At 43.1% G+C, this 25,549-nt stretch overlaps 1 pseudogene; it reads right to left on the bottom strand.

Annotated features, from left to right (window-relative positions):
- The window catches only part of LOC130464132 (cytochrome f-like), a 63,851-nt pseudogene extending 40,940 nt beyond the window's left edge, over positions 1-22,911 (bottom strand).
- Between the last annotated feature and the right edge of the window lie 2,638 nt (positions 22,912-25,549).

Genomic DNA, 25,549 nt, shown 5'->3' with positions numbered 1-25,549 from the left:
CCAGTCCTGTGACTAAGAAATGTCTATCAAGTGAACTTGAATGTCAAAGGTTGAAAATGGTCCCTGGTCGGAGTTTTCTATAAAATTGGACGCATAGAAAACGTTAGACGACTAGAATGCAAGATGACTAGTAGTTCTGTTTCTTGAACTATGTGGACATGGCAATGTCATAATCATTTGCATAGATACTTACTTTGGGAGGACTAGTATCGGACAGACCTATGAAACTTTACTGTAAGAGATGAAAATCTGTCATAAGTAAATTTCATTAAAATTATTAGACACTAAATCCTCAATACCTGAGTGATTTGAGATTAATTGTTTGAGAACTGATTACTTTGACGTTGACCAACCGTCGCACCGTAAAAGGAGGCTATAAAGGCAACGCTCAGGTAATCACCTATCAAACGAAGTCTAATCTCAAGATCGCAAGATTGGGATTGTCCTCCCATAAATCGGGATGAGATGCTAAAAGTTGTACAAGGCCACTCGGAGAGCTAGAAACTGTGAAATGCATGGCCGTGCTCGGATGAATCATAGGCTATGATTATCTGTTTATTTGATCAGTTGAACTCTGAAACCGAGAAACACCTCTGGACATAATAAGGATGACAACTCTTACCTTATGTTCAAGAGCAAGCATCGAGCGACAAAGAAATTAGGTAATGCACACTTGTCCCTAAGGACAAGTGGGAGACTGAAGGAAATAATTCCCTTGGTCCAAATATGCATTCAATGTTAAGTCTAATAAATGCGGTTCAGTATTAATTAACAAGTTAATAATTCAGTGAGATCAAGTGAGCTGAATGCCTAGCTAGAGGCCGCTTCAGTTCAAGTGGAATTAATGATATTAATCCACAGCTTACTCTTGACCGAACTCGTAGGGTCACACAAATAGTACGTAAACGGATAAAGTATTTAATGGCATTAAATACTCCATCTATGGATATTCGGAATCGACGGATATTAGTTTCAGTGGGAGCTGAGATCGTCACAAGCAAGAAATGAATACTCCGGAAACGATGATATTACCGGAAACGGAAATATGGATCGTATCGGAAATATAAATATTATCCAAGTCGTAGATGTTGCCGGAAACGGAAACATGGTACGTATCGGAAAATATTATCGGAAATGGAAATATTGCCGGAATCGGAAATATTGCCGGAAACGAAAATATTGTCAGAATCGGAAATATTATCGGAATCGGGAAATAATTCCGGAAACGGAAATATTAAATATTTGTTCGAAACGGAAACTAATTTCGGAATCGGAAATATTAAATATTGTTCGTATCGGAAATGAATTCCGGAACCGGGAATTTAATCGGAAGCGTATCGTACGAATAAGCATCGGGCGAGGCCTGCCGGACGAAGGCCCAGCACGAAGCCGGGCCATCGCCCAGCAAGCCAAACGCGTGCCACACGCCAAGCCAAGGAAGCGCCCAGGCCCACCGCAAGGCAGGACCAGCGCGCGTCAAGGCCATGGCTGCGTTGCGGGCCTCGTGGCGTGGGCTGAGCGCGCGCGCGCATAGGCGCCCCTCGTGGGCTGCCGTGCGTGTGTGTGTTTGTGTTCATGCACGATTCCTAAAGCTATTAGGATTTGGTATATGATTAAATTCCTAATCCTAAAAGGATAAATTAATTAATTAGAGTTCTTATAGGATTCTAGTTTAATTAATTCGTATCCTAGTAGGATTCCAATTCCCTTTCCATACCTCTATAAATAAGAGCCTAGGGTCATAATTTATAGACACAATTGAAGTACTCTAAAGGTAAGTTTTTGAAAGAAAAATTCAGCCATACACTTGGTACACAATAGCCGAAAATTCCTAGTAACCTTAAGGGCGATTCTAGTTGGTCAAACTTGAGGCGGATCCGGACGTACTGTGGACTATCTACGGAGGGACGACACTTGGAGTCCGGAAGACTTGTTCTTGTTCGGTTCGGGCGCAGCTAGGGAGGGCACGCTACAAAGTGTATGCACCTAAATTATGCTAAATGATTATGTGTAAATAATATGTTTCCTGGCATTAAGGTTTTTCCGCATGATTTATGTTTTGTCATATGTATCATAACCTAACACGGCGCACCCTTGAGAGGTGCGTCACGGTTCTCAGAAAACTAACCACTTGGCTTTGCTATTTCTCCTTTTATCTAACGAATCTCGGGTTTCTGAGCAGTGTTCCAGTATTTAGGCTTAATTCATCAGCTACAAGGGACAGGATACGTTCTATTCGACTTTTGGGTCGATTGCGATAGAACGCGGGATCAATTTCGCAGCGTGAGGCTTAGGCTTAGGGTTGGAGTCAGATTATGATTTGTGATGTGTTGTGTTGTGTTCATGTCGGTTTTTAGGCTATATTTATAGGAAAACGTGGCGTAGAAAAATAGATTTTCAGGAATATGAATACGAAACGGATTAGGAAAAGAATCCGTCCCAGGTATTTTTGGCGCCCAGCACTGGGCGTCAAATATTTCGGCGCCCAGGGCTGGGCGTTGAAAATAGGATCTGGGAAGAATTCTTTGTCAGATTGGACTCTAGAGTACGGAGTCCATTAAGAGACTTAATCCGAGTTATTTGGTGCGTATCAATTTACGACGGAATGCGTCTAGGCCCTTTACGAACTCTAGGTTCGTTATGAGTTTAATTAGTACGTTAACTCTTTTATCGAATTGCGATAGGAATAGAATTCCTTTTACAATTTCTATCTCTTTTAGGATTTATGTTGGAGTTCAACACCTAATTCTGACAGGTTTCTATCTTTTTATTCTTACTACGTTTAGCAATTACCTTTTACGGCAATTTTTAGCAGGTTTCTATAAATGGAAGCTTTGGCTGAAATCAAAGGGTGATTTGAGATTCGTTATTTTATAGGAAACGCGTTGCCAAGTGGAGATTTATGTTCTCATCATTGAACCTTCCCTTTCGGGAATGGGGACAAAAGTAGGTGTCTACAGTTAGCCCCCACTTTGACTGAGTCTTGGAATAAGACGATGGTCAAAATATTAGACAGAGTGCGTCATACAAGCCATGGTGTATGTGACCTGTTTTGCGAGGGTCTCACGAGCCCCCGAGTGATAACATTTGACTTAAGGGTCATCACTTGAAGTGTTAACACATTCCTCATGTGTCATTGGAATCTGTTAACCAATAGTATAGAAACTCCCTCACTTTGTCATGGGAAGTATCTACAGATGTTTTCGAAATCAAAGGCATAAAGTGTAACCAGGCCTAGCCAAGCCCAATCACGAGGTAAAAATGTTTTTAAAGATTCTCATTTTCAGGGTTAGCTAAAAGAGAAAACCCCCTTGTTTTTATAGGACGTAAAATGAAGGAAAATCCAGTACATCACTCTTTTTTGGAAAAGCGGAAAATCAATCCTTTGATTTTTGGAAAAAGGGAAACTATCCTTTGATTTTTGGAAAAGGGAAACCATCTTTTGATTTTTGGAAAAAGATAAACCACCCTTTGATTTTTGGAAAAAGATAAACCATCCTTTGATTTTTGGAAAAGGGAAACCATCTGTTGATTTTTGGAAAAAGATAAACCATCTTTTTATTTTTGGAAAAAGATAAACCAGGAAAAGTTATCGCTGCAGCGACTAAAGACCTGCGCGGTTAGTGACACAGACCCCGCCCGCTGAAGGTGGGCGAGCCTGTCCGCTGAGGGTGGACGCCCCGTCCGATAGAAGTGGACAGGATACGTTCTGTTCGATTTATGGATCGATTGCGATAGAACGCGTGAACAGTTTCGCAGCGAGAGGCTTAGGCTAAGGGGTTTAGAGTCAATACTCAGAATTTATTATGTGTTGTTGTGTGTTCACGTCGAAACTAGGGGCCTATTTATAGGGAAGATTTCGTGGAAAGATAGAGTTGCAGAGTTCTAATCCGCAAAGAATCAGGAAAAGAAACGTACCCAAGTATTTTCAGCGCCCAGGCCTGGGCGCCGAAGATTTTGGCGCCCAGAGCCAGGCGTTGAAAATAGGGTCTGGGCTGTTTTGTTTTGTCAGATTCGGATTCCTAAAATCCGTAGAATTTGAGATTAGTTCGAGTCTTTTAGCGCGTATCAATTTTGTGACGGAATGCGTCTGGGCCCGTTATGAACTCTAGGCTCGTTAGGATTTTAATTAATACGTAACTCTTATTTCCGAATCCTATTAGGAATAGGATTCTCGCGGTTTTCTATCTCATTTAGGATTTATGTTGGAATGCAACACCTAATTCTGGCAGGTTTCTATCTTTTATGATTTGCTACTTTTAGACGCTACCTTTTACGGAAGTTACTATTTTTAGCAGGTTTCCATAAATAGCAGGTTTCCATAAATAGCAGGTTTCGGGTGAAATGAAATAGGGAATCGAGATTCGTTTATTTTATAGGAGATGCGTTGTCAAGTAGAGTTTTTATGCTTTCATCATCGAACCTTTCCCTTGCGGGAATGGGGACAAAAGTAGGTGTCTACAGTTAGCCCCCACTTTGACTGAGTCTTGGAGTAACACGATGGTCAAAGTATTAGACGGAGTGCGTCACACAAGCCATGGTGTATATGACCTGTTTTGCGAAGGGTCTCACGAGCCCCTGAGTGATAACATTTGACTTAAGGGTCATCACTTGAAGTGTCGACATATCCCTCACGTGTCATTAGGATTTGTCAACTGATAGTATAGAAACCTCCTCACTTTGTTATTGGAAGGATCTAAAGATGCGTAGAAACTCCCTCACTTTGTCATTGGGAGTAACTACAGATGTTTTCGAAATTAAAGCTGTAAAGTGTAATTGGGCCTGGCCAAGCCCAATCACGAGGTAAAACGTTTTTAAAGATTCCCATTTTCAGGGCTAGCTAAACGAGAAAACCCCCTTGTTTTTATAGGATGTAAAACGAAGGAAAATCCAACAAACCAATCCTTTAATTTTTGGAAAAAGGGAAAACCAATAAAATTTATCGCTGCAGCGACTAAGGACCTGCGCTGTTAGTGACGCAGACCCCGCCCGCTGAAGGTGGGCGAGCCTGTCCGCTGAGGGTGGACCCCCCGTCCGATAGAAGTGGACGAATCTGTTTTGAAAATAAGGACCTACGCGGTTTGTGACGTAGACCCCGCCGGCTGAAGATGGCGAGCCTGTCTGCTGAGGGTGGACCTCCCGTCCGATAGAAGTGGACGAATCTGTTTTGAAAATAAGGACCTACGCGGTTTGTGACGTAGACCCCGCCGGCTGAAGATGGCAAGCCTGTCTGCTAAGGGTGGACCCCCCGTCCGATAGAAGTGGACGAATCTGTTTTGAAAATAAGGACCTACGCGGTTTGTGACGTAGACCCCGCCGGCTGAAGATGGCGAGCCTGTCTGCTGAGGGTGGACCCCCCGTCCGATAGAAGTGGACGAATCTGTTTTGAAAATAAGGACCTACGCGGTTTGTGACGTAGACCCCGCCGGCTGAAGATGGCAAGCCTGTCCGCTGAGGGTGGACCCCCCGTCCGATAGAAGTGGACGAATCTGTTTTGAAAATATGGACCTACGCGGTTTGTGACGTAGACCCCGCCGGCTGAAGATGGCGAGCCTGTCCGCTGAGGGTGGACCCCCCGTCCGATAGAAGTGGACGAATCTGTTTGAAATTTTATGTTTTTTTTTTTTGAAAATAAGGACCTACGTGGTTTGCGCCGTAGACCCCGCCGGCTGAAGATGGCGAGCCTATTTTAAATTTGAAGACTTTATTCTTTGAAAAACTGAGGACCTGCACGGCTAGTAACGCAAACCCCGCCCGCTGAGGGTGGGCGAGCCCAGTTTGAATTTCTTATTTTGCCTATGTAGAAGAGCTTTTGGCGATTACAACCTGTTGGTGGGTCGTAATATTTCCTGATTAGATGTGTCCTATAAGTGGGTCCACACTGTGTATATTTAACAATATATTTTTTGAGATATCCAAACATGATATGGTGCGTGGCGAAGTCTGGGAATGTGATTTTGACTGCGCGCTCTTTGTTGGAGCCCACTTTTCACGAGCCCCCAAGTGTTGGGGCTCGTCGGTTGTTTTTCGCGTCTTGTAATCATGTTCGGGGTCACGCTCGTATGTGCGAGCGACCTCCTATAGTAGTGTGCTATTTTAGTGAAGCCGTGGAGTGCGACTTTAGCTTTCAGGCGACATCCGGTTTTGGCTTGGCCCGGATTATCCCTTTGACAGACAGACATTTTCTATTTGGAAAACCAATGACTTGACGACACATATTTTTGGTGTTTCGAAGAATGACCATGATATTTAACTTGCTTTTTTTGAAAAGTGTACATGAGCGTTTTCTTAGATGAGTCTAAGTTTCGACCAAGTTTCAATGCTTATTTGGGGAGCTAAAGGTGCTTTGGGCTTGATCTTACTTGTAATAGGGCCTCGTGTTTTAGCAACACAGTCTTAAGTTCTTTCCTATTCCGTGTTTTTGTGAAATCTGGGCCTTGGGCTGCATTTACAGCGCCCAAGCTCAGGCGTTAAAAATTTCGGCGCCTAGAGGTGGGCGCTGAAAGTTCTTTCCTGGTAATATTTGATTTTCGGATTTCTAAACACGTTTCCGAATGGGATGAGGATGTTTATTGGGTGCGTTCAGCTATATATAGGGGCTAGGTACGTCCTTATTTTCCACCACTTTCAAATTCTTTCTCTCTTTTTTGCTGTGCTCTAATTATTTACTGCTTTTGCCATGTCGATCCCTACTTTCTCACTCCAACGGACTGTTAGGCGTTGGCTACGAGCCCTTACTCCCACAGAAAAAGCTTTGTTAAAAGAATACCACTTAGAGGCACTTTTAGGCTTACAACAAATTAATATTGATTATAATTTTCTGCATCCTGCCCTAAACTTTTGGGACTCCGATCATCATGTTTTTTCCTTTCGGGGCCATGAAATATGTCCTTTGCCTGATGAATTTGCTGCGATCCTTGGTTATCCTACTAATGCTACTCCTGTTACCCCTGGCACTATTGAAGAGGGTAAAACAACCATAAGGGCTTTCCTAGGGCTAGATGATAACATGTTTGCTGAACTTGTTGTAGACGATAAGGTTAACTTGGCAAAACTCGTAAAACATCATTTTAGGCCTAGTAAGAATATGACCGAACAAAAATTGAACATTCGAGCCCTTGTATTTTGCTTGTTGAATCATTATTTGCTGTCGAATAATAATGGTGAGTTCGGTGACATAAGGCTGATCCCCTTGATTAGCCAGATGGAAAGTTGCTATTCTATTATGTCGTTGGTTGTTGCTGAGACTTTGCTGAGTGCGGATGAGCTGAAGAAGGATGCCAAATCCGAAATTTTTAAGGGAAGCCCCCTATTACTGCAGGTAATCTATTTTTCCTCTTTGCGCATACATATGCCACATTTATATATTTTTTTGCCTGGGGCTGAGTTTCAGCGCCCAGGGCTAGGCGCTGGAATATTCGGCGCCTGGTCCTGGGCGTTGAAACTGCGCCCCAGGAACCTTTTTTCTTTCTTTTCATTCTTTTGATTCGATCGTACCTGTTTTTGCAGATTTGGCTTGCGGAACGGCTTAGACTATTGGAAGCTCCTGCCGATCCTAAACATTATCACCCTATAGGTTTGGGTAACCGAAAATACTTGCACCAAGGCCAGGACGAGGCCGAATGGACATCCTTTTTTACTTATGGCATTTGTTCTCTTAAGTGGGTGGTACCATGGTGGGGTTTGACTACTATGACAGGGGGGTCTGATGTATCGGTTTATATTTCTTTGTTGGGGCTATCTTGTCCCATTTATATTTTCCCTTACCGAGTCATGCGTCAATATGGTTTAAGGCAGACTATCCCCTTTTCTGATACGGTACCACCTAAGGTAGCGACCTTTGCACAAACACGGGTCTTAGCGTGGGCTAGGTATTATGATGGTCTCCCGCGTTGGGCTGTAGCTACAAATGGGTTTGTGGGTCTTTCTGAAAACTATAAGTTGTGGATGAGTTCCGATGACAAGGATGTGAGGACCGAGGCTCGTAATGGGGAGCCGGCTGAGCTTTTGATACCTCGTATTCGTGTTAAGTATGAGGGTCCTGATTCTGCCAGACCTTGTACCTATAGTTTTAAGACTGTGAAAGCTCGTCCTGATCGAAAGCGAAAGGAAGTTCTTTCCCATTCCAGTGTCAGGCCTAAAAAGGTGCTTAACATGAAGGGGCCTGCTGTTGTTAAAAGAAATGCAAGCTCTCGCGGAGATCGTCGCCGGAAAAATGTATGGGTTAGGAAGGCTCAGCCGCCTGTAGAAACAGTGGCTAGTCCAGTTGATGATAGTAATCCTTCTCCCACCACTGTTTGTGCCCTTGAGGCTGAGCGGGCTATAACTGAGAATGTTTCTAAAGCTTTGGCATCTTTGGAAGTTAGTGTCCAGGAGCCAGTTCTTATGGAGATTGATATTGGGGCAGCGCAGAAGACTATGGGGGTGGATCCTGCGAACATTGCTCTCTTCAAGACTTTATTTGATGATCCGGAAGAACTAGAGTAGTGTAGTTCTTTGCTAGGGTGTAGGTGCCCTCTATTTATTTCAGTTGTGTTTGTTTTTATTCCTAACACTTTGTTTTCCTTCTTATTATATTTTAATAAAGGCGTATTTTTAGTTCACATTCAATTTTGTTTATATGTCTAACACTTTTTTACACGAAGAATATAATTTTTTATTATTATTTGGACCGAATCCTTGGTAAGGATTGCCTACGTATCTTGTCAGAATCAGGTCGCGCGTAGTTCTTAGCTTTAGAATAAGTTCTAGTATGCCGCATTTCGGTAGATATGTCCTGAAGTGGAAACATATTACTTAATCGGTCAAATGAGTGAAGTATTTGCCATTATTTTCATCTGCCGTTTTCCATAGGTTGCGTAAAATTCGACCAATTTGTTGGTTGCGTAAAATTCGACCAATTTGTTGGTAAACCTATTTGGATACGTACTGTACCCCCCAAGTGTTCGTTATTTTTCCGTTGTGTGCGGATAAAATGACGAGCACTTTTTGAAAAAAGGAAAACTTTTGGCAGGCAGAGAGTTTCAACGCCCAGGCTGGGGCGTCAGAAATTTCGACGCCCAGCCCTAGGCGCTGAAAATAACTTGGGCGGTCAATTTTGACGTTTTTGCTTCACATGTTCTTGCGTTTATTTCTATTTCGTTTTTTGTGCCTTGATATTTTGTTTCGTAGTTAAAGTTAATTTTGAGGCTATTTTGGAGGCTTTTTTTACTGTTAGCGTGAAACGCATTTTTGTCCAGATTAATTTTTTCTATTGGTGACTCAAAACAGTTTTGAAAATGGAGTTAGGGTGCGGAACTTATGAAGATCTTTGTGGAGGGTATGATGGAATCTATGTGAAACCGCTGTTGGTGGATTCTATGTTTTATGAATTTATTTTTTTGGTAACATTTGCATTTGTTTTAAATTTTTTATTTCTTTTTGATTTTGGGTGCATGGATTGGCTCTTATGATGGTTGGCTTTTTGAGGATGGGATAGTGTGGTTTATTTTGTGGGTTTCGGGAACTGGTTCACATGGCATTATTTCAAAACCGAGTGGGCTTTGTTTGTTGGGCCTATAGTGGGCCGCTTCTTTATTATATTTTTTTTATTTTGCAAGTACATTTGGTGTTTATTTAGTGTTAGAATAAAAAAATTTAGGAGAAATATTACGCCTTTATTGATTTGGAAAGTAAGGAAAACACACTGAAATGAAACTGACCCATATTCTAAAGGGCCTTAGGACCATCTAAAGTCTCTATTATTTTTTCTTATCAATCTAAAGAACTACTAATGGTGCTCTATATGGCTCAAGCCTGGGGTTTAGTCTCATAAAACTTCGGTCCTTCACCGGTACTCATCTTGAATCCTATTCCTTTTGCGTTGACCCACTGATATGTCTTCACCCATCCGTTCCCGACCTCTTCTAGTGTTGATGCAGGAGAGATTAGCCGGGTTGGATCGAAACCTTCATCTTGTAAAGCTAGGGTAGTCATCACAGTCTCGTTCTCCATAGGCCTGGATTCGTTAAACAATGTCCATAGAGCCTGGTTGTCCAATATTTCAGCTGTTTTAGTCTTGGTGAGGTGGGGTGCCTCATCCAAGGTGTGACAGTCATGGAAAATTTCAAATCCGGGTTTTAGCAAGCCATCCTGAACGAAGGGTTCAGGGAAATCACAACATGGGTGTTCTTCTCCTTCCCGAACAAACATCCCGTTAAGGGTCCTTTGATATGGGGGAAGGTGGGTGGTTTGTTTGGCTTTGTTAAGGCGTAGCCTAGGTAGGCGGTCAGCAATATCTTCCTCCGTTGGTTCATAACCTAAGCCAAATGGAGTAGATTTGTCGGGAAAAGGATGGAATGTGCATTCCTTCTTCCTTATGCCCCATGGGGTTCCTGGGAAATAACCTTGAGCTAACAGCATTTTAGGGATGACTCGGGATGCATGCGGGTCTAGGAATGCTGGATCATAATCTTCGATGAACTGGATTGCTTCTTCCATTTGAAACCCATAAAGGTCATCTGCAGTTTCGGCCGTTCCAACCATAGTACAACTGACGTCGAGAGGAGGGGCGCGGATTTCTAGTATTACCCCGTTATGGTTAAGTTTAACCATTTGGTGCAAGGTTGAAGCCACACCTCCTAAGTCATGGAGCCAAGGTCGCCCCTAGAGTAGGGTGAAAGTGGGCTTGATGTCGATTATTTGAAACTCCGTGGTGCGTGCCACAAGCCCAGTTTGTATGGTAAGGTTGATTTTTCCCAACACAGGCATTCGGGAGTTATCATAAGCTCGTACCCCTTGTGAGGAGGTTTGGAAGTCATCGCTTCCTAGCCCCAAGCAATGGGCGGTTCGCAATGGGCAGACATTAACCGCCGAACCATTATCTACGAGCGCTAGGGGGATTTTTTTTCCTTTGCATCCAACCACTAAGTAAAGGGCTTTATTGTGAGCACCCCCCTCTTTGGGTAAGTCTTTATCAGTGAAAACTATGGCCTTTTCTCCGGCATCTCTCGTGACATGACTAACCAATGAGTCAGGTGTGATATCTGTGGGTACTGAGATGAGGTCAAGTGAGCGAATAAGCTTTTCGCGATGTTCCTTTGAAGTACACATAAGATCCCAGATGGTAATCTCTGCCTTGGTTCTTTTCAGTTGTTTTAGGAGAGGATTTTCAATGACTTCCGCGACGGTGGCGTGCCGCCCGTTCTCAGGAGTTTGCCTAACCGGGATGTCGTCCATAGGAGGTGGGTGAATATCCGGTTGGTATATCCTTTCGGATCGGGTGAGGTTGTCGACCTCGGGCTCCTGAGGGGTAGTGTCAATGAGAGCATTCCCGGGCCAAGTTTCAGTGAAGAGGTCCTGGCCCGAGACTTGAGATAGGTAAATATCTTCAGCATCATCGTTCCACACACCGCATACTTCCCCCTCGATTCGATCCATAGGTACCACAGCGAGTGGTGCACCTTGAGGTGTAATATACACCGTGGGGTCGAAATTCTCTGGTTGGTCGAGAGAGATGTGACAAGAGCCGAGTGGGCTCTTGTTGTTGTTGGGTTTGCCAACGTTAGGGAGAGGTATTACTTCATCCTCTATCATGTCCTGGATCGTATGTTTTAGATGCCAGCAGTTTTCAGTGTCATGCCCATTTCTTTGATGGAATTTGCAGTAAGTACCTTCGACCCAATATTTGTTTTTGACAGGAGGGTCACGGGTGGGGCCTATAGGTCTCAACTTTCCTTGATTGGTTAGTCTTTCAAAGGCTTGTACCAAAGTTGACCCGAGTGGGGCAAACTTTCGGTCTCGGACCCATCTTACAGGGTATCTTCGGGCGGGAGCCTCTTCTACAGCATGGACTTCTTGGGCTTGGGGTGTGTTACCCCGATTATAGGTGTTGGTCTTATATGCAGGTTTTCTCTGTATGGTTTTGGCGAGGTCGTCCTTGATTTTTATTCCCACATCATAAACCTTTTGAAAGTGTCGAGTCCCAGGTACCTAAGGTGTTGTCTGTAAGCCGGGTCTAAGTTGTCAATGAATTTTTGGACCAATTCTGTTTCGGGAGGCCTATTGATTAGCTGGGCCGCCTGGTCCCTCCATCTAGCAAAGTAGGTTGTGAAACCCTCATTTTTCTTTTGGAAGAGAACTTCCAGCTCGCGCATGGTGACTTGGAAATCCATGTTCGACGAGTATTGCTTGATGAAGACATTGACAAAGTCTTCCCAGGTGGGGAAGAGCTTAGGGTCCTTGATAGTACCATTTGAGCGGCACAGGTTCCAAGGACAAAGGAAAGGCAGGTAGGTACATGGACTTGTCCACGCCTTTCAAGTTCATGGTATTCACAAAGCTCAGTAGATGATCACGGGGGTTGTCCGTGGCCTTGAACTTTGGTAAGTCAGATGAACTGAACTTTTCTGGTAATTTTCCAGAAAAAGGTTCAGGCTCGAGGGAGAAGTATTTGCTCCCCATGGTTTACTGTAGGACCATTTTTTCGATCCTCTTCTCGTTTTCGAGGTCATTTTTGGCTTGCGCAGCCGCTAAGGCTTCGTTTTCCATTTTCAGTTGGCCCATGAGTTGGGTCATTTGGACCATCTGGTCTCGCAAATCTTCGATGGACATGTTTGGAGGTGCGAATCGAGGTTGGGGAAGCGGAGATCCTTGAAATGAGGGACGACGGACGGAGCTTGGAGTTGCTAGACCTGGTGTTGGTGATGTATCTTCGAGACGCACTAGCCGTTGATTCCCTGATCGGCACCAAGTGGCAGGACCAGTCCTAGGCATAAGATAAGCTAAAGTTTAGGTTCCCAAAGTTTCAGGCATTACTTAGTCTAGACTTCGACTCTCTAAATTGGTTTTTCACTTTTCGCTCTTTCTTCTGTCGGTACACTTTTTTTTTTGGGGGGTTTTATTTATTTTGGTCATTCTTTGGATTTTCGAAACACTTGCCTGTGTGACATTCATAGTTGTTAGCATATTCGGTTTTGGTGCCGAGCATTGCCGTCGTAGGAGGCCTAACGACGACACAAAGAGTTATTAATTTTTCGCGAGTCGCCTTTTGAAATCGAGTGCTTTTCTTACGCCCTCGTAGCAATTCTTTTGATGAACATTTTTTGTGCTGCGTACTCTCTTTTTGCTTGGGCACCGAGGCCGCTGCGCCTGACCAGAAAGTCAAGCAGCAACTTCAGCGCCCAGCAGTGGGCGTGAGAAATTTTGGCGCCCAGCCAGGGGCGTTGAAAATGCGTCCCTGGCTGGTTCTCGTTTTCTGTTTCTGTTTATGCGACTTCGATTTGCGTGCTTGCCTAATAACGTCCTTTACGCGTGACAGCGTTTGTGGGATTCGTTACAGGCCATCCCGAGCGTCGCTTATTTTGTGGCAATCATTCGGGTTTGCGGAACACGTGTTTCGGTATAACTCTTTGGCAAATTAGTCTATGAATGTTTGGGCAATTTTTAAGGTCATTGGTTTTCTAGGATAGTTTGTGACACACAATCACATATTTCTCTATACATAACTACATTACAAACATGGATTTGAAAATTAAATATGCCACATAGTTTATTTACGCTTGGCTTGGTACCGCTTTATCGTAGATCCAACACATGCCCCGGTAGAGGTAGTGTCTTCAACAGACGAATTTCGCCCAAGAGGCCAACCCGCAAGTGCAAGCCAAGGGGGCATGCAGGCGAGAGGGACCTAATGGGCGAGCGATTGGGTTCGGGATAGGTGTACTACCTGCACAAGTATCGAGTGGGAAACATGCGCGGCGTATGCACCCCCCTATTGGCGAAAAAGGTATCCTTAGTCCCAACTCCCGAGGGAGCCGAGATTCGTTATGATGTTCTGCCCGTTCACATTAATATGCTGATTTTCAGGTCGTCCCAAATTGATGGGGAAATAAACGCGGGGTAGGATCGTTTCACCCTTCGGCTATTTTGATTACCTACAAGCACGAGTATTTCCTTCACTATCCCCAGTGGAGTCGCCACTGTGAGGGGGTCGAAAAAGCGCGAGGCTAATGCGTGACCTTGTCCCTCGTGGGTGTGACGATTATTTTTATTCAATCAAGTGTAATTGGATTTCATGTGAGTATACACCCAATTGACTAGTAATATAGGAGTCGCCATTCAGTTTTTAACAACAATGAGAAAAACTTACTAAACTCGGTTATCGTGACATAAAGGGAGTGCAATTATGTTTGACCACGACGGCCGTAGGTTCCCTTGTGATCCCTGGTGTGGGGATCTCTCAATATACACCCGCAAGGTAGAGATTGAGGGTTCGGGGGACTGTAACTACCGAGAGGAGTAATTCGCTCGTCGATAACTCCAGAGGCAGGATATCCTTACTAGCTCAGCATAAATAATTGAAGGGACATGCGTTAACTATTAAACTAATCTGAATTGATTTTAGCAATATGCAACATATAATACTAATTCGATCGTGATTATCTGATTTAAATAGCATTAAGGGACCTAGCATGATAATCCGATTTCCCAAAAATATTATATTTGTTAGGCGTGATAGAACAATCATATTAGGTTAGTTTAACAGTTCATAAAAAGGGCGAGGAAAGCAGTTAAATCATCGAAAAGGGACACATTACGACGCACCCTTGAGAGGTGCGTCACGGTTCTCAGAAAACTAACCACTTTGACTTTGCTATTTCTCCTTTTTATTTAACGAATCTCGATTATGGGACAGGATACGTTCTGTTCGATTTATGGATCGATTGCGACAGAACGCGTGAACAGTTTCGCAGCGAGAGGCTTAGGGTAAGGGGTTTAGAGTCAATACTCAAAATTTATTATGTGTTGTTGTGTGTTCACGTCGAAACTAGGGGCCTATTTACAGGGAAGAGTTCGTGGAAAGATAGAATTGCAGAGTTCTAATCCGCAAAGAATCAGGAAAAGAAACGTACCCAGGTATTTTCAGCGCCCAGGCCTGGGCGCCGAAGATTTCGGCGCCCAGAGCCAGGCGTTGAAAATAGGGTCTGGGCAATTTTGTTTTGTCAGATTAGGATTCCTAAAATCCGTAGAGTTTGAGATTAGTTCGAGTCTTTTAGCGCGTATGAATTTTGTGACGGAATGCGTCTTTTAGCGTGTATCAATTTTAATTAATACGTAACTCTTATTTCCGAATCCTATTAGGAATAGGATTCTCGCGGTTTTCTATCTCATTTAGGATTTATGTTGGAATGCAACACCTAATTCTGACAGGTTTCTATCTTTTATGATTTGCCACTTTTAGACGCTACCTTTTACGGCAGTTACTATTTTTAGCAGGTTTCCATAAATAGCAGGTTCCATAAATAGTGGAGTTTTTATGCTTTCATCATCGAACCTTTCCCTTGCGGGAATGGGGACAAAAGTAGGTGTCTACAGCGTCCCAGGCAGGACTTTCTCGTGATGATTTCTCGAGAAGCCGTAGCCGATTGGTGGACTACGGTGTTTGTCGCTTTGGGGCGATTATTTAAAGGAACTGTTGCTCTTAAGGTGTAAAGTTATTGCAATAGTCGAGCGAGTCTATATGGCCCGAGGAACATACCTTGAGGTGTAAGACTTTGATCGCTCTTATATTTTTTTCTTTTGAACGTGTTCGTGAATGTTCGATACTTAGAATGTATGTTCGAACGAGCGTTCATATAATGGCCGTTGCGTGCGGTCCATTAATCAGTTCGCTTGAATCAAATTTTTTTTTTTGAGCAATGACTGATATTGAATAGTTTTCTTAGAAGCTTGATAGGTTCCAGGCCCATTCATGAAGTGGGCTCAAGCATCGTGCCCTTTTGATCGTTCAAACATTTGCTTTGAGATTTTTTTATTTTGCTACGGTCGTTTCTTAGCTTGGAGCCCCCAAGTATGTATGTTGGGATGCTTCCTTTTGGCATACGATTTATGTAGATTCTTTCGAGAAAGATGCCTTGGGGTTCCGCTCGTGTAGGTGCGAGCCATCCCTTCCGTGGTAGGTAATGTTTTGCTACCTTTAATCCTTCATGTAGAAATCGTGTGGCTTGCATTTTGAATTTGGGCGATAAGTAGTCTTTGCCTCTTTTACACATGCTCTTGGTCGTGCCCGCATCAGTGCAATATGCCTTACTCTCTTTTTTTTAGACTTGTACCATGGAATGGTTGAACTTATGGTGCGACGTAGGCTTGTGTGGCCTAACAGCGTGTCTTAGAACATTCCTCCAGGTGTTGGGATATCATTATTATTTTTTGCATTGGAGTACTTCATTATGCCTCGTTTAGGTGCTCGAACAAGTGTAGCACCTTCTACGTGGGTGTTCACGGCTTATTACTTCGTTTGATGCGTAATAGATGTTTCTTTCTTTCTTTTTTTTTATTTTTTTTTTATTTTTTTATTTTTATCCTTGATTTTTCTTTCGCTTTTGCTTTGGAACGACGTAGACTGTGTAACGGGCGCTTGTAGGGCGACCGTTATGTGCAGTAGTTTGATCGGAGTTTTGGTGACTCGCGATTTTCAGTTACCCTTATTAGTGGGGTGAATTTATATATTCTAAGTAGCGTTTAGAATTTAAGAGGGGTTGTAGCCATTCTAAGGTTCGTTTTACACGATCGAACCTTAGGATTGTGCCCCTATGACGTGTGTATAGCATTACCGTCGAGAATTTGCGATAAAATTGTCATTTCGAGCATTTTTAGAGTGTTTTTCTCAAGCCCCCAATTGTAGCTACGGAATTGGCTTGGTGCTATAATGCTTGGCATACGTTTCTATGCATTCATGGTGACATGGATCATGAATAGTTTGAACCAGACTCGTTTAGTGCGAGGTACGTTCGAGTAGTGATTTGCTACTTCTCTTGTGAATGTCGTATTGTGCGACATTGCCATGGTCAAGGTAGTCACATGATGAAGTGTGCCTTGACCAGAAGCTAGGTGCCTTTCTTTACCCATAATCATATTTAGAAATCTTTTTGACTCACTTGCAACATCGAGATACACACACTTAGCTTAAACCAATGACACTTTATTATGTTCGAAGAAGTCTTTAAAATTATTTGAAATCCTAGTCCTACTGTGTACAATCCGAGGTGTTCTAGGTAAGTTGACTTATAGAGGGGTTCGTACAGGATTACATGAGTGAATCAAAATACTGTTACGATTGCTGTCTAGGGATTTGCTGGAAGCCAGGGTGCAGGCGTCAAGATATCACTTGTGCCCGTGTGGCACATGTTTTAGGTTTTTAGGGCTATCATTTCCAGAATTACGGGAATATAAACCGCTTTCAAATTGAATTAGATTTACTTGGTGTATGTCTGCACAAAAGGTCAAGGTATACTTAGTTCTTTCCCTAGCTCTTTCATTTCAATTTTTAGCCCCCAGTTGCTATTATATCTTCTCATTAATGATGCTTTCAGATTTCGATTTTAGATGCCCGTGTCATATGTCTGATTAGGGTGAGCCTTGGTTAAGTGCCAAGTCCTATTGACATTGTCTGATTTTTTCAAAGGGGATTCGCAAGCATTTGAATTACCATGAACGGATACCCTGAGTTCGAAGGAATGATGGGGCGATGCCGTAGAACAATCCTCTTTATTGCAAGCTTACTGCCTTTACTACTTGTTGGCGATTATGACTGTGTCTAGTGAGGGAAAGAAGGTCTTTAAGTGAGTTAGTTCTCTTTAGGGAGGGTCAAGTCCAGTACTTTAGAGGTCATGGACGCTCGCGCTAGACCCCATTCAATTGAGGCAAAGCGGTCTTTTGAGTATTGGCAAGGGTACGCGCCCTTATTATTTTTCGATGTGTGCTCATTTTGGCATCTTGATGACTTGGATTCTTCCTTTGACTTAAATTTTTCTTTCAATTTGGATTGCAAGTAATTAAATTTCAATAAGGGACTCTTTTTTTATTCTTGTTATTCTATAGGCTTTAACATTTTTGCAAATTGGTTGGACCGAATCATGGATTGCCTACGTATCCGCCTTAAATAGATTTAATTTGGAATCAGGTCTTGCGTAGTTCTTATCCAGAAAATGGTTTCTTAGAATGCCGATTTTATACAAGTACGTTCGAGTGGAATCGTAATGTTTGAAATAGGGTGAAATAAGTGAAGTTTATTATTATTTTAATCTGCTGCTTTGCCGTAAGCCAAAAATTTGTTTTATATATTTTTTGAGTACATAATTTTTTTGAGTACATGTATTTTGAGTACATGTATTTTTTGGTGGTACGTATATCTGAATACGTGTTGTACCCCTCCAAGTGTTCGTTATTTTTCCGTGTATGTGCGGATAAAATGACGAGCACTTCTGGACAAAATTTGGCAAGCAAAGAGATTCAGCGTTCAGGCTGGGGCGTTAAAGATATCGGCGCCCAGCTCTGGGCGCTGAAAATGATTTCTGGGCGGATCTCTTTTGTGCGCTAAATGCTTCTTTTTTAGACGAACTTTAAAGGTGTTTGGCAAAGTTTCATTTTTTTTACGTTAAGCGTAGAGTGTACTTTTCATTTGTCTTTTTTTATTTGTGACCTCAAGACGTCTTGAAAGATGGGTTGAATGAGATAGGATAATTTGTATAGGTATTAGTCAAGCATGAGGATTGGAAAGGGTAGAAGATCGTAGAACTTTATGTAGTTTTTGTGGTATGATTTGGATTGGTTGACTCAATTCTTTTCCTTCCTTTACTTGGGTAAATTTCGCACTTTGGGAGGTACTGGCTAAACATTTCATGGCTCGCTCTTTTCGCTCTCCCTTTTCTCTTTCTCTTTAAGTATTTCATGGCTCGCTCTTTTCGCTCTCCCTTTTCTCTTTCTCTTTAAGTATTTCATTGCTCGCTCTTTTCGCTCTCCCTTTTCTCTTTCTCTTTTTTCTTTTTCGCTTGGGATTTCTCCCCCTTTTTACTTGGGCTAAAAGGTAGATGGTTGTGGTCTTTGAGTCACGAGGCGAGACTGAGTGAGCCTCCTTTGGTAGGACTATAGTGGACCTTTAATTTTAGTAGGCCTAGGGTGGACCTTTAAAATGTCTTACTTTGCAAGCGTTTTTAGTCGTTTCTTAAAATGTGCAAATAGCGTAGATTCAAAGTATTGTTTTTACTTTATTGAAATTTAACGAAAGAATTACATCGAAAATAACTTTTTTGCTTCTTTTCAGATTCCAGTTTCCGGGATTTAATTGGAAGTTGTGATTTAGACTCGAACTTTCATTAATTTTTCTGATTATAACCCGTGTATGAATACAAGGAGGTGGCCTACACTCAAAATAATGACGTGGCGTAAGCCTATAATACTTGACCAAGCGACTTTTAGACTTAGGCTAATTGGACCATAACTTTCGTTGATTGACACTTTAGATTTTAACCCTTGGGTGTTCATTTTTCATGCGCCATTTTGCTTAATGTTGGCAAGGTAGTTAGTTGGGGAGATCGAATTTTCATTTTTGCAAGACTAGAATCATTAGTGCGGCTTCCCTCTTAGTGTGTATTGCTTTACCCCAATGGTAGCCTTATGGCATGCCGATTTGGGTACTTTCATGGTTCGTCATATTGCATTCATTGAAAATCTTTTAGTCCGTACTTAGGAGTATTTCAAGGAGCGAGTGGCTCGAGAGGACTATGATAGTCGTGACCCAATGTGATCATAAGCCTTGAGGCCATTAATTTTTTTGCCAATGGTATTGACACCTTAGGTTCACTTTGGGGGTTGTGCGACTATGGAGGAATGATTTTCAGAATGTGACCGTTTCCATTTTGCAAATACTTGAATTACATAATATATTCTTTTTATTGGTGAGAGAGAGTATTGAGGCCGTAGATTCTTAGCAAGGGAAGACAATTACATATGGGTGCTTATTGATTTAAATGTTAGGAAGGGAGACTCAATATGGTTTAACCTTTTAACTTGCAGAACGACACCAAGCATTAGGACCGATTCTATGTATAAGACAACTAAGACTTAAGATTTAGATTGTACTTTGGCATAGCCTAGTCTAGACTCGGATTTATTTATTTTTTATTCGAACATTATTTTTCCTTGAAAACTTTATTTGAACACTATATTTTGAATACTTTGCCCATGTGACATTCAAGGTCATTTTAATTAGCATGCTCGATTTTGGTGCCGAACATTGTCGTCATAGGAGGCCTAATGACGACACAAGGAGTTGTTTATTTTATAAGTCGTTCTTAGAATCGAGTTCTTTTTCATACGTCCTCGTAGCAAATTTGTTACGAATTTTTTATTGCTACATATATTTTGTGCGCGGGCACCGAGGCTGCGGTGCCTGGCCAAGAGGCCAAACAGCAACTTCAGCGCCCAGCGGAGGGCGTGAAAATGTTTGGCGCCCAGCCAGGGGCGCTGAAAATGCGTCCCTGACTGGTACTCGTATTCTGTTCGCGTATTCTTTTTCTTACATACGACTTTATTTTGCGTGCTTGCCTAATAACGTCCTTTAAGCATCGTGCAGCGTTGTGGGATCCGTTACAGGCTGTCCTAGGCGTCGCTTATTTTTGTGGCGATCGCCCGGGGTTGCGAAACACGTGTTTAGGTATAACTCTTTGGCCAATTGGTGTTTATGAATGTTTGGACAATTTTTAGGGTCGTTGGTTTTCTAGCGTTATTTGTCACACACAATCACAACACAATCACATAATTCGCTACACATAACTAGCATTACAACATGAAGCAAAAAATAATATGTCACGTAGTTTATGATAGGCTTCTATGGGTCATATTTGCGCCGGCTTGGTACCGCTTCTATCGTAGATCCAACACATGCCCCGGTCGAGGTAGTGCATTCAACAGACGAATTTCGTCCCAAGAGGCCAATCACGATGTAAGCCAAGGGGGCATGCACCAATGAGAGGGACCTAGTGGGCGAGCGATTGGGTTTGGGACGGGTGTACTACTAGCGAAAAGTGTCGAGTGGACAACATTCGAAGCGTATGCACCCCCTGGTTGGGATGAGTATCCTTAGTCCCAACTCCCGAGATGAAACATGCCAAGGGAGCCGAGATTCGTTATGCGGTTCTGTCCGTTCACATTAATATGCTGATTTTCAGGTCGTCCCAACTTGATAAGGAAATAAACGCGGAGTAGGATCGTTTCACCCTTCGGCTATTTTGATTACCTACGAGAACGAGTATTTCATTAACGTTCCCCAGCGGAGTCGCCACTGTGAGGGAGTCGAAAAAGCACGAGGCTAATGCGTGACGTCGTCCCTCGTGGGCGTGATGTCGTCAGATCAAGTGTAGTTGGATTTCCTGTAAGTTTACACCCAATCGACTAGTAATATAGGAGTCGCCATTCAGTTTTTAACGACAAAACCCGGTTATCGTGACATAAAGGGAGTGCAATTATGTTCGACCACGACGGCCATAGGTTCCCTTGTGATCCCTGGTGTGCGGATCGCTCAACGTACACCCGCAGGGCAAAGATTGAGAGTTCGGAGGACTGTAACTACCGAGAGGAGTGCTCATCGATAACTCTAGAGGCAGGTTATCCTTACAAGCTCAGCATAAATAATTGAAGGGACATGCGTTAACTATTAAACTATTCTGAATTGATTTTAGATATATGCAACACATAATACTAAATCGATCGTGATTATCTTGTTTAGATTGATTTAAGGTACCTAGCATGATAGTTCGTTTGTCCAAGATATTATCTTTATTAGGCGTGATAGATCAATCAGATTAATAGTTTAATAATTTTATAAAGGGTGATGAAAGCGATTAAATCATGCGAAGGGACACATTACGACGCACCCTTGAGAGGCGCGTCACGGTTCTCATAAAACTAACCACTTGGCTTTGCTATTTCTCCTTTTATCTAACGAATCTCGGGTTTCTGAGCAGTGTTCCAGTATTTAGGCTTATTTCATCAGCTACAAGGGACAGGAGTACGTTCTGTTCGACTTTTGGGTCGATTGCGACAGAACGCGGGATCAATTTCGCAGCGTGAGGCTTAGGCTTAGGGTTGGAGTCAATACTCAGATTATGAATTGTGATGTGTTGTGTTGTGTTCACGTCGGTTTTTAGGCTATATTTATAGGAAAAAGTGGCGTAGAAAGATAGATTTTTAGGAATATGAATACGAAACGGATTAGGAAAAGAATCTATCCCAGGTATTTTCGGCGCCCAGCACTGGGCGTCAAAGATTTCGGCGCCCAGGGCTGGGCGTTGAAAATAGGATTTGGGCAGAATTCTTTGTCAGATTGGACTCTAGAGTATAGAGTCCATTAAGAGACTTAATCCGAGTTATTTGGTGCGTATCAATTTACGACGGAATGCGTCTAGGCCCTTTACGAACTCTAGGTTCGTTATGAGTTTAATTAATATGTTAACTCTTTTATCGAATTGCGATAGGAATAGAATTCCTTTTACAATTTCTATCTCTTTTAGGATTTATGTTGGAGTGCAACACCTAATTCTAATAGGTTTCTATCTTTTTATTCTTACTACTTTTAGCAATTACCTTTTACGGCAGCTACTATTTTTAGCAGGTTTCTATAAATGGAAGCTTTGGCTGAAATGAAAGGGTGATTTGAGATTCGTTATTTTATAGGAAACGCGTTGCCAAGTGGAGATTTATGTTCTCATCATCGAACCTCCCCTTTCGGGAATGGGGACAAAAGTAGGTGTCTACAACTGCGAACATTTTGGGCTTTGAAGGAGCTTTATGATGTTTTCCCGGTTGTCTATGGCGACGCGGAGGATCGGGCGATCTGGTTGCAGACGGGCCTGGTTGATTTCTGGCATGCTATGGGAGATGCCCAAGGGAGGACGCGCATCAAAGCCCGACTACATGCTCTGATGGAGCGGTGGTGGGATATCACCAACACTTTTCATATGATGTGGGGGGAGGTCACCATTACCCCTTTTGAGTTTGCTATTTTTTTTGGCCACCCCTTTTTCTAAGAGGAGTGTTACCTTTGATTCCAAGTTGACATTGCACTCGAACGGTGTCAGGGAGATGATTGGCCATGTTGTTGACTTGATGACAGATGATACCCGTGCTCTTGTGATGGTGATCATGGTTGGGATCCGCAGCACTGAGATATCTGCGGAGCAGAGGGTTTGGCTCTTCCTACTGGCCCTTATTAGTAGAGTGATGGCCCCGAGCAGGAGTAGCCGGGTGATGATTGGCTTCTTGGGAGCTTTGAGGGACTTGAGGGATGTTTCAGGCCTCAACTGGGGTGGTCTGGCATATAGCCACCTTTTGTACGAGATGAAGAACGCCTCTCGGACTTCACCGGAGAGCAAGGCGAGCGTTGCTGCTTTGGGGAGCGTGCTGGAGGTATTTGGGACTCCTTGTACTTTGTATTTTGTACTTGTATGTTTGTATCTTGAATCTTGTACACATAGGATTTGACCGATGCTTTTGCTTTCTTTCTTTTGAAGATTTGGATGTACGAGCATTTTTCGACTTTGGCGCCGGCTCGTACTGGGGTTGCGGCTTACCCGTATGCTGCTTCTTGGGTAGGAGCGGTGCGCAACATAGTGTCTTTGGCGACCTTCCGTAGAGCTTTGCGGGTTTTTCTTGTTGAGCAGGTATGCCTTTGTACTGCTCTGGTCTTTTTTATTTGTACTTGTATACTTGTCTGAGTTATCTGTTTTGTAGGTGGTTTGTCGTCCTTTTGCTGGTGCGCCTATACCCGTTTCGGCCATGCAGGCCCACTTCTTGTCTAGACGACGGGTTTTTCTCCCGAGGGTGTATCGCCACATGTGGCATCTGGGGGAGCAAGTGTCCCTTCAACATAGTACGAGGGGTAGGCTTATCCCCAAAGATCCGCCGGAGACCATGTTGGCGATGATTGAAGATGTTGCCCAGTTCTATTTGGATGCCATGGAAGCTGGGGGTGATGCCGTTTGTCTCCCTTGGGAGAACTTTGTAGATAGGAAAAGCAGTCATGATGGCCTTTTGAAGAGGCTTGCTCCACCTGTACGCTTTGTACTGTCGGTGAGCTTTTGAACTTGTATCTTGTACTTTTGTATTCTTGTATTCTTGTATTCTTGATCATTGTATGAATATTTGTAGGAGGAGGAGATCGACCACGAGGATATCCCCTATGCTGACATGGTTATCCGCTATGATAACTCGGACGGAGAGTAGGTGGAGGTGACCGTTCCTGTGGCTCCTCCTCCGCATCGGAGGTCGTATGATGTTGTACCGGAGCATTATGCAGCTGTAAGTACCTGTTGTATTCTCTTGAAATTGATTGTAATCTTGTATCTGGAAGTTGATTATGTATCTTGTATGCAGGCGCCTCGAGCGAGAGTGTGTCGCTGGATGCTTGCTATTGATTCCCTGAAGAGGCATTGTGTCAAGCTGACCCAGAAGCTTACTGACCGGGACAAAGAGGTGCATTCATTGACTGGGAATTTTGTATTCTTGATACTTGAATATGGATGAATGATTCTTAAATTTTGTATAGGAGCGTCGCCGAGGTCGCAGAGATTCTGTGGAGAGGGAGCCCCCGGTGGAGACTTCGAGAGAGCAAGACGGGCCGAGCTTAGTCCTGGGCCTAGGCTCTGGTACTAGTACTTATCAGAGGCATTCTGATGCTGATAGAGGAGTTGTTCCCTTTACACATGCTGAGCCTACCAGGCATTCTGTTGGAGGTCCGGGCAGTTCGATGCCTTTTATGTCTCCCCCTGGTACGTACTTCGGAGCGAGTAGCTCCCAACTTGGGAGTGCAGATTCTTGGGCTTACTTGTATGACATGGAGCGGATGCGACAGGCCCAGGTTTTTGGGATGCAGCGCCAGTTCATGGCGATCCCGCAGCCTTATCAGTACTCTTCCCCTCAGCAGGGAACCTATCGTCCTCCCGTTACTCTTCGTATTTCGGAGCAGGAGCCTGTTACCCCTGGGATGGAGCTGGATCAGGATCTGGAGCGTTATAGGAGCCGAAACAGGAACAAGGAGCTTGTGGTTTACATTACGGCTGATGATGACTCGGACTGATCCTGTATGGTAGCGAGTTCCAGCTTGCCTTGATTGGATTTTGTATGAATTGTTTTTGTATGGATTTTGTAGGTTTGTATTTGGAACTTGAATTTTGTATGGTTGTATGGTTTTGAACTTGAATTTTGTAGAGTTTGGAATTTTTGGATTTTGTATGGTAAAAAATTTGGATTTTGTATGGTTGAAAATTTTAATTTTGTATGGTTTTAATTTTGTATGTGTCTTTGCAGGGTTTGGATTTCGTACGCGTTGTGTGTGCTTTGAAATTTGTAGCTATATGTATGCATGCAAAATTTGCAAAACTTTGCCCATTTTTTCGGGTTTAAATATTCACTATAAGCCCCACTTTGACTGAGGGTTTTTGGTTAGAAAAAGCGCAAGTCAAAGTATATTCAACTCTTTCTTATGCACATACAGACTCTTAAAAAAAAATTGCCCATTTTTTCGGGTGTACATACCCACTATAAGCCCCCACTTTGACTGATGTTTTTTGGTTAGAAAAAGCGCAAGTCAAGTATATTCAACTCTTGCTTATGCATATGCAGACTCGACTTAGGACGCCGATCTAGAATGCTTGAATTTTGAACAGATTGAACCTAAATCGGCCCGAAGCGCTGACTCGCACTACTTGAAATTGCGCGGCTTGCGGCTTTGGAA

This window comes from Spinacia oleracea, chromosome 1 (genome assembly GCF_020520425.1).
Source record: "Spinacia oleracea cultivar Varoflay chromosome 1, BTI_SOV_V1, whole genome shotgun sequence".
Taxonomy (NCBI): Eukaryota; Viridiplantae; Streptophyta; class Magnoliopsida; order Caryophyllales; family Amaranthaceae; genus Spinacia; species Spinacia oleracea.
The sequence above is the reverse complement of the archived record's forward strand: the minus strand, read 5'-3'. Positions and strand labels throughout refer to the sequence as shown.